The 11,675-nt window shown below is 43.6% G+C and overlaps 1 pseudogene; it reads right to left on the minus strand.

Moving 5' to 3' along the window:
* Nucleotides 1-2,777: 2,777 nt before the first annotated feature.
* Nucleotides 2,778-7,417, minus strand: LOC123057424 (probable E3 ubiquitin ligase SUD1; annotated as a pseudogene).
* Nucleotides 7,418-11,675: the final 4,258 nt, after the last annotated feature.

Below are 11,675 nucleotides of genomic sequence, written 5' to 3' on the forward strand. Positions count from 1 at the left end.
AAGATCGATCAACTCAGTTAAAAATGCAATGATATCTAAATAAATTATCTGTCCAAGATTATGACACCAAGAATAGAGTTCTCGAAATAATCTCTAGTCGCGAGGCATGCTAGCAATAAGACTAGATCAGGGTTCAGATCCAGTGGAAATAAAAAGACAGCAGTGTCCTAGACAGAGAGAAGTGCATATTACACCCCTCAACTCTAGCCCTAGTCTAATATACAACCCCCAACTTCAAAACCGTCTAATCTGCAACCTCCAACTCTTAAAACCGGCCAAAATTTAACCCTCCCCTCCCCTTGACCGGTTTTGACCGGGTTTGACCCATTGAGTGATAACAGTAAGTTCGGAAAAAAATGAAAATTCAGAAAAATAAAATTTTAGGAAGCATTTTTTGCCTCTGGATGAACAGTATTTCAAAAAAAATTGGGAACAAAATTTTTTAAAAATAAATTCGACTTTTCACCGGTGAACAGTATTAAAAATTCAGTTTTTTTACATGTACCCGGAGGTAATAAATTGGAAACAAAATTCGCCGGGATTTGTTTTTTGAACTACTGTAAACAGCGTAAACAGTATTCAAAAAAATCAGGAAAATCATTTTTTCACTGTGTGAACAGTGACCGAGGGAAAATTTTCGTTCCAAAAGTTTGAACTTTTTTTGAATTACTGTTCGCACGGTGGAAAAGTCGAGATTATTTTTAAAATTTTGTTCCCAACTATTTTTTGAATTTACAATTTTTTATTTTTTTTTCTGAATTTTTCATTTTTTTTTCAAATTTACTGTTCATCAGTCAACGGGTCAGACCCGGTCAAAACCGGTCAAGGGGAGAGGAGGGTTGAATTTTGGCCGGTTTTAAGAGTTGGAGGTTGCAGATTAGACGGTTTTGGAGTTGGAGGTTGTATATATATTAGACTAGGGCTAGAGTTGAGGGGTGTAATATGCACTTCTCTCTCCTAGACAATATCTAGCTACTTTCTTTTTTGCAGGAAAGACAATATCTAGCTACAGGTGTTGATCTAGTTCATCTTTTTTTTTTGTGTGTGTTCTGCAACCTGCATGAAGAAACCAAGAGAACTGAGTATGCCTGCAATTCAGTGTTGGTTGCAGTTGGTACTTGTAGCCAAGGATTTTATCCATTTAATGTTCTCTCTGTTGCTCGTCACATCTCAGCTGCATTTAAAGAGTATAATATACTATAATATACCACTTTTCTCTTGCAACGTCATGATCCTGATCTCTGCGTTCCGAAGCTTTCACATATACATATGTTTTACAAGTTCAGATCCTTGTTTTTTTGTTTCACAGTTGCTACACTACCTGTGTTCTGCTGGGCGCTTGATCTGATCATGTTGCCAAGTTCCTAAGGCGTAACTTTGCCCGCTCATCTTTCTACAGGTAGTTGTATTTGTCAAATTATCTCTGAATTTCATTTCTGTAGTTTGTTGCTTGTTAACAATCTTGCAGGTGGCGGCGCAACATCATTCCAATTTTGGAGCACTTGTTATGAATTTCTGTAGTTTCTACCTGGAATTTAAGTTACCTTCTGCACATCTGATCTTTATCTATGTTCTCACTGCTTCCATGCATCATTCACTACATAGCTGGGGAATAGCGTGAGGCACAATTTGATGTGTTTTGCGGCATGTTATCAAGCCATAGCTGAGTGTACACCTAGCAACCATCAGTCTTCAGCTAGCGGCACTTCCTTTAGCAGCTGCAACTTTGTTATGCTGATAGTTGCTTTTCCACTGCATCGGTCACTTACTGGTCGTTTTTCCTGGCTTGCTCGTCTGTTATTATTCAGGTGATGAAGATGATGTACCGTGCACCCGTGACATCCAGCTACCACCAGAGCGCGTGGGCCAAGATCGGGCGGACCGTCAACACGTACATCGACCGCTACGCTCTGGTTCCTCTAGATACCCATCTCCATGGTCCAGCGGTGGTGGCTCAGGTAGCGAGACACGGAGGAATCTCGCGTGCGGAGGTCTATGGCGGAGAGGAGAAAAACATATATCTACTACTCCCTCCGTCCCACAATATAAGATCGTTTTTCAAGCTTCTCCAGTGATTTCAAACTATTATGCTCGAAAGTCAGAACTCAAAACACAAGATGTGGTTGTGCGCTTTATTTTCATGTTCGACTAGCTAGTAGGCTTGACCATGAGACGATTCGTCGACTTTGATTGATGGATGGATCATCTTAGTACATCTGCTGTGCCGAGCTTTTGGGGGTAGTACCTTTGACTTTGAGTGCCTTGAATGAATCACTGTCCATTCATGCTGAGGCCCCTGACTCGATTGATTTTGTGCTCAGTACTTCTGCTTTGTGACTTGTATTGTCTAATGTTGTGCTCAGACATTAGTTAGGATACCCACATTGGTAGAATTCTATGGCCAACCATCATTGGTAGAATTATACATCATTGGTAGGAACGGAAATGGAAGACCATCGTCGGTAGAATTCTCCACAGTTTGTGCTTCTATGGTGAACCACTAAGTTGCAGTACATTAGGATACCCAAACCAAAATTTTGCACCTGCAGATTACTCGTCATTTTTCGCGAAAGGAACTAGCAGTTCAGCACTGCTAAAAAACTAAGGCCATCCATCCAAACAGATGTAGTATGTGAACTAACAAAGTTGTCGGCTGGGAAATGCATAAATCATGATTCAACGAACAAGCGATCGGCCAGCACAAACACTCAAAATTCCACATGGGAAAATGAGTTGATATTATCTACAAATTTCGCTCGAAATTTATCTATCTTGGGCCATCTCAATCGAATCCGTCCTGTCAAGTAATGTTCCCTGTACAGTCAATCACCCCGCCCTTAATTATTCAGGTCCCTGTCTGAATTAACAAAAATAACTGGCAGAAGAGGGTCTGAATTCAGCTCCCGTCTTCATTCCACGTCTTCCAGCCTCCGGCCGACCGCGTACCGGTCGTCCTTGATGGAATCATGGAGCACGGCACACAGCGCCTTGGTCAGCCAGCAGAGCATGCAGACACCAAGGCAGCCCGACCACGCAAAGCGGTAGGCCGTCGAGTTCATGTCGGCGGGGTAGCCCAGTCCAGGGAAGACGCCCCTGGCGAGAACGTAGGGGACACCCAGGCGGCGAGCAGCCTCGCGACGACGGGCATGCATACCTCCTGAAAGAACCACCACATTGGCCTGAGCTCCGAGGAGAGATCTTCCTTCGCCCGGTCGATTTTTGCCTTCCACCTTTTGTCAACGAAGCACTTGATCCATAGTTGCTTAAAGATGCACCCCAGGAGCCAAGTGCGGAAAAAGCTCGTGGCTGGGAACTCATCGTCAGAACCGACGAAGAAGGGCGATATCAGTGATAGATCGACCAGCAAACCGGTCAGGAGTGGAATGACGACGCTCTGGTAGCATTAGACACAATCATGTTACTCAGCTGTAGCCTAAAACAGAAGAATATGTAAATGAGTAGCTTAAATTCCTCACCCATATGCAGACAAGCAGATGCCTCTGCAAAGCTAGAAGGCATGTTTTCCCCGAAATCACGTGGGTAGATAAATCTCTACAGGCGGCGGTGATGGTTGATATGATGCAGAGTCCAACAGTGATAGAAAACAGATCTACAAGAAAGAGAGTTGCACGAGTAAGCCCAGGCAAAACAAACGATTTTACTTCCATTGCAAAAAAGAAAGTCCAACGATCATCTCTGAACTGTTGCTTACCGTTGGACTTCAGTCCAACTGGTAGTTGAGGAATGGCAAACAGCAATGCATGCCCAACTGAGACTGGAAGCAAAAGCACAGCAGAATTCAATATCACAGCAGTCAACCATGCTGGGACCACTCGCGGCATTGTTAGAACAGCAGCAAGTCTCCTGGTGCAATGTGCAAGAAGGGTAAATATCTGCCAAAGTTTCACGACCAACAGCTCCAGAATTGGACAGAACTTCAATTGATCGATTGGTAAAACAATAATAGCAGACTAATGTATCAACTAAACATAGATTAGGCGAAAACTAAACATTGCTTTTTTTCAGTGTTCAGAATAAAACTGACAGGCCAATGATGCAACAAAGGTAAACATTATTTGCTTCTCGAAGAGCCCTTTTCACATGATCCATAGCGCCCATACAAAAGCCACGTCAGGCAGAAAAGCCTTATTTGGATCTCAGTGTCTCACTTGGTTCGCTTATACAAGTTTGAGGATCCAAATATGCAATCTTCTACTTCTGGAACCTACAACCTACTTGAAACACACTGCATGTGTTATAGCTATGGACTATATATGGTGCAGTTTTAATATATGGACTATCATAAGCACCAAATTGTCAGAATGCACAGAGACCCAAGTTGCAAGTTTTTCATATGAAATTTTTTACTGAAAATAAATAAAAAATGATGAACATGCCAAAACTACTGTCTATCCACCAGAACGGAAGCCCAAACAAACAGTGAACAGCAAAACAATATCAAAGCAAAAGATGGATCAAATTTTAAAGTGAATGCAGATTCAGTCAGGCTACAAAGGGTAAAATTAGTGCAGGGTCTGCAGTTCCTGAATGAATGGAAGTGTCAAGGTTTACCAATCATCCTTAGCATCATTGCTGCTACCATACTGGTCTTTTGCCGCAACATTTTTCCCAAGAGGCTGTCCAGTGGTAACAAACCAATAACCCATTACCCTCTCCACTAGAGGCTCAAGGTATACGACTATTTTGCCAATGAGATACCTCATATGAATAACACCAGAAAGTGACTCTGTAAAGTTTAGTGGCCCTTGCCAAACTGATGTGCCCCTAGCAGGATGATCGAAGTAGCTACGATTCACAAATAGTAAAATTAATATTTTGAGTGACAAGCGGCAAATACATCAGATGGAGAACACAAATTGAATACTTACGGGATTTCTAGAGGGAACACCGTTGGTGCCAATAGATCAACAATATTGATAGGAACAGAAATGACGAGAACAATAAAGATATTTTCGAGAAAAAGACCAACAAGCCTCTTGAGATAAAATGTGTAGAATGGTTGGGAAACAGTACCGCTGAGAAAGGGAGTGGCCACTCCTGGCCCCAATATCTATTCACAAGAAATACAACACGTGAACTCTATTCTATGTCACTATTGACATGATGAGACCACATATACATATAATATAATAAATACCTTGTGAAGAAATCTTGATAATCTGAGGCGTAGATTCAAAAAGGAGATTCCGATAAGCCAATGAAGGGAAGCAGAAGCAAAAGATGAAGCAATCAGCAATTTGAACCTCTGAGACATTGTTACACCAAACAATTTCGTAGTGCAGATATCAAGCGACCAGCCGAAGAACAATGGGTCTATTATCCCATTGTTTAGCATATTAAGAGAATCATTGGCAAGAGTGGTTGAATTTGCGATCCCTCTGAAGAATATAGCATGCAAACTTCTACAGAAAATTGCAATCACAAGGCGCTTGCCTCTCAAGTAGAGATACAAAGTATGCGCCCGAGCAAAAGTTGCACCCACCTTTAACATAAGTCCATATCCACTTAGAAGGGTGGAAGCTGTTGAAGTGTAACAATTGGTTTCATCCACATTTTTTGAGGGCTGTTGAAGTATCTGCCTTTTCATTATAGTTCAGGAATTTACAAGGGAAAAAGTCTGAAGCCCTAAGGCAGAATGGGAACATCAAGACAGAATGGGAGAAAACAAAGAATACAAGCAAGGGCCACGTCAACTATTACCACCTGATTAGACAAGTATACTGTTAGATCATTCTAGAAATAAGCTAGCAGAAGAAATTTGAGGCACTCATTCTCCAGAAAGACATAACAACTAAGTCTACAGCCTTGTAGATAAACAAGATTAAATTAAGAAGGTAACAAAAAGATACTAAATTAGCATAGCAACTAAAGCTCGAAAAGAACAAGCTTAGGCAGTTTCAGCGGTGCACCTGAAATAATAACCAGAAGAAATCAAACATCTATATTCGGGAGTAGTCCTCCCACCAGTGTATCAATCCTGACCAACGGACAGAAGCACAATTGCAGGGTAGGAAAAGAAGCAAAGAGTTGAACATTGTCATATTATTCTATAGAACAACCCATACTAATTTCTTCCAAGTAACCATCATTTAAGTCTTGCTACTATTCCTTGCAATATTCTGGACACATCCATGATGATAGACTTTTAACAAAGGCCATATTGCGCGATGACCAACTGTAAATACAAAATCAGGAAAAACCTTTGAAAGGTGCTTTACTACGATATGAGAAGCTAGAAAATCTTATCATTCATCGAATAACGGTAAGCATCAGAACAAATAAACAAATATAAGTAGCAGACATATGTAGGATATTGGTTGAGAAGCAGCAATCATACCACCAAGGAAACTTCGACAACAGACATCGCAAGGAATTGCAATCTCTCAAATAACCCAAGCTCCTGGGCCTGGCTTTGCATCTGAGCTAGCAGGCGTGCGACCCAGCGCGCAAATGGAGCTACAGCAAATGGCACAACCAAGCGTGCAAACTGCAAGCAGAATGCAGCTGAAGCAGGGATGCAGGTCCATGAGGCCATGGATAGGCGCAGGGAGAGCAGGTGGCGCGCTTGAGCAAAGTTGGTGGCGAGCGCGAGGCGCCACGTCCAGCGGGTGGTGAGCGGAACGACAAACTCCCGGACGACGCAGACGGCGAAGAAGAGGGGGAGCAGGAGCCCGATGAGCTTGCTGGGCAGACCCGCCATGAGCTCTGAAACGGGCAGCCTCTCGGGGGCGTCCGCGGCGTAGAGAGGCCGGGTGGAGATGCGGCGTCTGCACACCTGCGACGATACAAAGAATGGCCGTGCGCGTCAGCGTTGGCATCACATCGAAATGGAGCTGGAACTGGAAAAAGAATTCAGCAGTACCACAACAGCAACAATATGACAGACAGGAACGTATTACATTGCAGAGAGGGATATTTTCATCGGGGAATCATGTAGATTGGCAATGCAGCATTACATACACATAGCATCTAGTAAATTTTGCTACTGAAATCTATGCTAATCAGGATGAATCTAGACGAGATTGAAAAAGAGAGAGAATGAATTAAGCGCGCGTATACCAATACCACACCGACAATATGAAATGGAAACCCTACCTACCGGGAAGGGGGTGGGGAGGAGAGAGAGGATACCTCGCAGCGGGGGAGTTTGCGGCGGCGGGCGATCCATTGGAGCTGGCAGTCGTCGTGGACGAACCTCATGCTGCCGCGGCAGCCGCAGGGGCGGCGCAGGGGGCGGTCCGCCTCGGCGGGGAGGCGGCAGATGCGGCACTCCTCCTCCTCCTCCTCCTTGTCGGCGTCGTGCCCGGGGTCGTCCGCCGGTAGGAGCGCTGTCTCCAGCGAAGGGGTGGCGGCCGCCGCCATTAGCCTTTCCTTCGGGAAGCTTCTGTGTAGGGCGGTGGGGGTGTGAGGGAGTGTGTAGGGTGGTGGGGGTGTGAGGGAGTGTGTAGGCCGGTGGAGGGCTTACGTGGCCGTTGGATGCAGATCCAACGGCTCATCAAGTTGATTGAAGTTCATTAGTTATGCAGTGGACATGTTCATCTAGCACGATTCATAGAAGGATAATCACCAAACTGCCAGATGATTTATAGACGGATAATAACCAAACTGTCCATATGTTTGAAAATTGTCGCATGGTAATTAAATAATTGGTCTTTTTTTTACAGCTAAGTAACATTTAACATTTTCATCTTTCTCGGGAGCAAATATCTTCGCACATCTTTTAACTAGCCATGCATATGTTATGTCATATATTCATGTATGAATCGAGGAGCCCTGACTTCTTCTAGTTTCTATCCTCATGAAGGAGGCATGGTTGCTTGGTTTTGACCCAATATTTGGCGTCCCCAGTTTATTGGCAGGTATAACATTTAGCAGAACTCAAAATCGCAAACATTCTAGCAAATTTGGATCTGTTTTTTGATGGAGTGTGGGCACTCTTGTAATCTTGTTCTATCTTTGATCTGCTTTGTAAGAGGTTTTCCTCATCAATTTGTATCGGTTCGGCTGTGTGCTTTATATATAAAGCGGGGCAAAAGACTTTTTCGGTAAGTCACCAAGACAATTGCTTTTGCCAACATTTGAGGGTGTTTTATATGTTGTAGCTTACTCTGAAAGAGGCAATCACAAAATTCATGACAATCTCCAAAAAAATGTTTTCTTTTACAAATATAAAGTTGTACGCTTTTCTTTTGCAGGAAACTTAGGACTTTATTCAACCAATGTCAGCTCCAGCGTGATCAACCATAATGCTGGCCACGAGGAAACTAGGGGGAGTCCATCCAAGAATCAGTCACCTCAAGTGTGCATGCATATTTTGCACACAAGTGCACCATATTATTGGGATTTCTCGATACATGTTGAGTAACAAAAGAAAGAAACGATGAGGCTAGTCCTTCAATTTCTACAAGTAAAGGTGCTGAGAGCGCGAGAAATGTCGCGAGTCCTAGAGATTTATCACCTTTAAGCAGTCAACTTCCATAACCACTCGCTAAAGACCATGGAGCTTCGCAAAGGTCACCCCATCTCTCATAGCTAAAGCTTATGCAATAAGTGGGTCAATGATATCGGCTTGCTCCAGGCAGCGATGAATGTAGTAGGAGTTATTGCCAATCCTCCTGCTCCACTCTTGTTTTCAATGCTTGTGACACTCGCATCCATATTAATTTTAACACGGTCATGCTCAGGAGGCCGCCAACCATAATCAGGAAGTATCCTGGTTTGTTCCAACGGGAGCTCCAGCCATGCTAAAGTCTCTATGATACGTCTCAGAGACTGAACCGGGTTTAGGCCTACCCTATCATTTGTAATATTATTCCTCGAAGACCATATTGCCCACATGATGGTAACAATTTTCGCCCGGTCCACCTCTGCAATCTATGTGTTGCATAGAATATCCTTGCACCAGGTATTTGGATATAGATCCAGTAACTTGACTCCTAGACAATCTTTTGCTTCTATCCAGAAGCTTTGGGCGTGAGAACACATGATCAAGGCATGCACCATGTCCTCATCGGCACCTAAGCACATTTTGCACCGAGCCATGGTTGCAATATGCCTGTTTCTGAGTGTAGATTCCACCGAGAGAATACATCGTAGAACTCGCTATCAGAACACACGAACCTTGGGCAATACCTCGTAACGTTGTACGTATGTTGTTGCCCCACTGCCACTGGAAGTATAATGCGACCTTTTGCCCCAAAAAATGTTTGGCATTGACGTTGCCGTAGACGTGATTGCTGAAATAAAAAGCCGCTCGGTTTCTCGTCACTGAAAATGATGGGCTGCCACGTATCCCGAGCCTGCGCATGCACCGGCATGAAGGGACACCGCGCCCGCGTTGGTCTTGTCATAGTACGGCGACATGCATGGCCCCTTGTTGCTGTTCGGCTCATGTACAATTTTTTTTGTTCTAAGGGAAGTCCTCCTTTGGTTCTATGTGTTGGACGAGACATTGAAACTAACCCTAGGACTAACCCTCGTTTGTCTTTTTATAGAAGAAACTCCACGAGCGCTGCATGCCAGAGCCGAGACTCGAACACGAGCGGGCTGGCAGCTACCCCAGCTGCCCAGCCACAAGTTGACGCCCCGTTCTCTGATGGACAAGACAGTGATGGACGAGGACTAGAATGTGGGATCGGGATCGGGATGGTTGACTCAATGACATCTTGGGCAGAAAGTCAGTGGTCTTTAGGTTCCAATCACAATCAGTCACACTTAGCAGTGAGGTCCAAAAGGAAGTATAATCACATCAGTAAGCTACTAGCCTTCTCCCACCGCATAACAAGTGTCTCTATTCACCTTGTGATTAATCCTTAAACCTTCCCATCTCAGCCAGCCCCAGTGGTTTCCGTAACAAGAAAAGGCCTGGGAAAATGCATGTCGAGGTGACGGCTCATGCCATGCTACCATCCACTGAGGGGAGGGGGGGCACAACTCATCAGCTTTTCCTTGAGGAATTGATCCAAGGCAGGGGAAGGGGCAGCGCCCCCCCCCCCCCCCCCCCCCCACCACCAACATGGCTCCGCCATTTTTTATGAAAATGGAGTCACAGCATACAAATCAAGTTTTATACAAACTTAACTTTTTCGATGTCTAACATATGCATAAGGAAAAACTACTCCTATATCTTGAGGCACTTCAACTGCACCTACAGGATGCTACAACAAAAGAATGCTCCAAAGCACCATCGCTACATATGTTGCCTAACATTTTTGCATCAGGGAAATAAACTCCTACAATCTGAGATACCAAACTCTGCATCTACAGGGTGCTATAGCAAAAGAACAAGAGAGATCATCGCAAATGCTACATCTATCAACACTTGATCAACAAAGCCTCCGTACAGTAGGGCCCCAGCCGTAAGAACGCTTGAAGACGTCCCTCGCTATCTGGGCCAACCTCTTGGTCACTTCCTTTAAGAGTTTTTTGCACCCCTCTTTTCTGTAGCACACCCCACGAATCCAACACAGAACATAAGGAGAAGATAATATCAGTAGGATCCTTAGGTAAAGAACTTTGATAGCAAGATTTATTTCTTGCTTTCCAGATTGACCACAACAAAGCAGCCGTACCAATAGCTATAACCATTCTATCTTTCCCAATATACTTAGGAAGTCAATTCTGGCAAAAGTCAAAGAATGACAGGGGTGTTTGGCGATTTCCCAAAGCACTCCCAACTACATTCCAAAGAAACCGAGCAAAAGAGCAAGTGAAAAACAAATGATCAATACATTCATTGGCATCACAAAATTCACATTTGTTGGTGCCTTTCCAGCCTTTTTTACACAAGTTGTCCTTGGTCAGGATCCTTCCTTTGATAACTAATCATATAAAAGCCTTTTCAAAGGTACCTTCAGTTTCCACAGAAACTTAAAAGGGAACACTACTCTCCTAGCAATAATATATTGATAAAGAGATTTAACAGAGAACTAACCAGAGCTGGTCAAAAGCCATTTGACTTTGTCAGGTTCCTCACTCAGAACAACCTGACTGCACATATTCAGAACTTTATTCCACATATCCAATGTCTCCCCATATAAACATCTCCTAAATCTAATGCAGTTAAAATCTTGTTCAAATGCTTTAGCAACCGTAATGTTTTGATGGAAAGTAAGTTTGTACGAGCGAGGAAAAAGTTGATAGAGAGGCTTGTTGTGGATCCAAGCATCTTCCCAAAATCTAGTTTTACGCCCATCTCCAACAATTCTCTGACAACAATTGTAAAAGATATCTTCAACACTCATGATACCATTCCAGAAATGAGAGTTGGCAGGAGATGACTCACATTGAGACAAAGTTTTCCTCTTCAAATACTTTGCTCTAATCATCTCCTTCCAATCCCCATCTTCATTCTCAAGTCTCCAGAGCCATTTACACAAAAGACTAATATTCTTGATATCCAGATTAGTAACACCCAACCCCCCTTGGTCTCTAGGTTGACAAACATCAAGCCAGTTAACTAGATGAACCTTTCTAACCCCCTTTCCTTTGCCAAAGAACCCGAGCTCGAAAGAAATCGATTCTTTTGCCTACTCCTTCTGGTAGATGGAAAAAGTTAAGTAAATGACTAATGACGTTACTCAAGCAAGTTTCAGTGCGGATAAGCCTACCATCCATAGATAAAAGACAAAGACATAGCTCCGCCATTGGCGTCA

Source organism: Triticum aestivum, chromosome 1A (genome assembly GCF_018294505.1).
Source record: "Triticum aestivum cultivar Chinese Spring chromosome 1A, IWGSC CS RefSeq v2.1, whole genome shotgun sequence".
NCBI lineage: Eukaryota > Viridiplantae > Streptophyta > Magnoliopsida > Poales > Poaceae > Triticum > Triticum aestivum.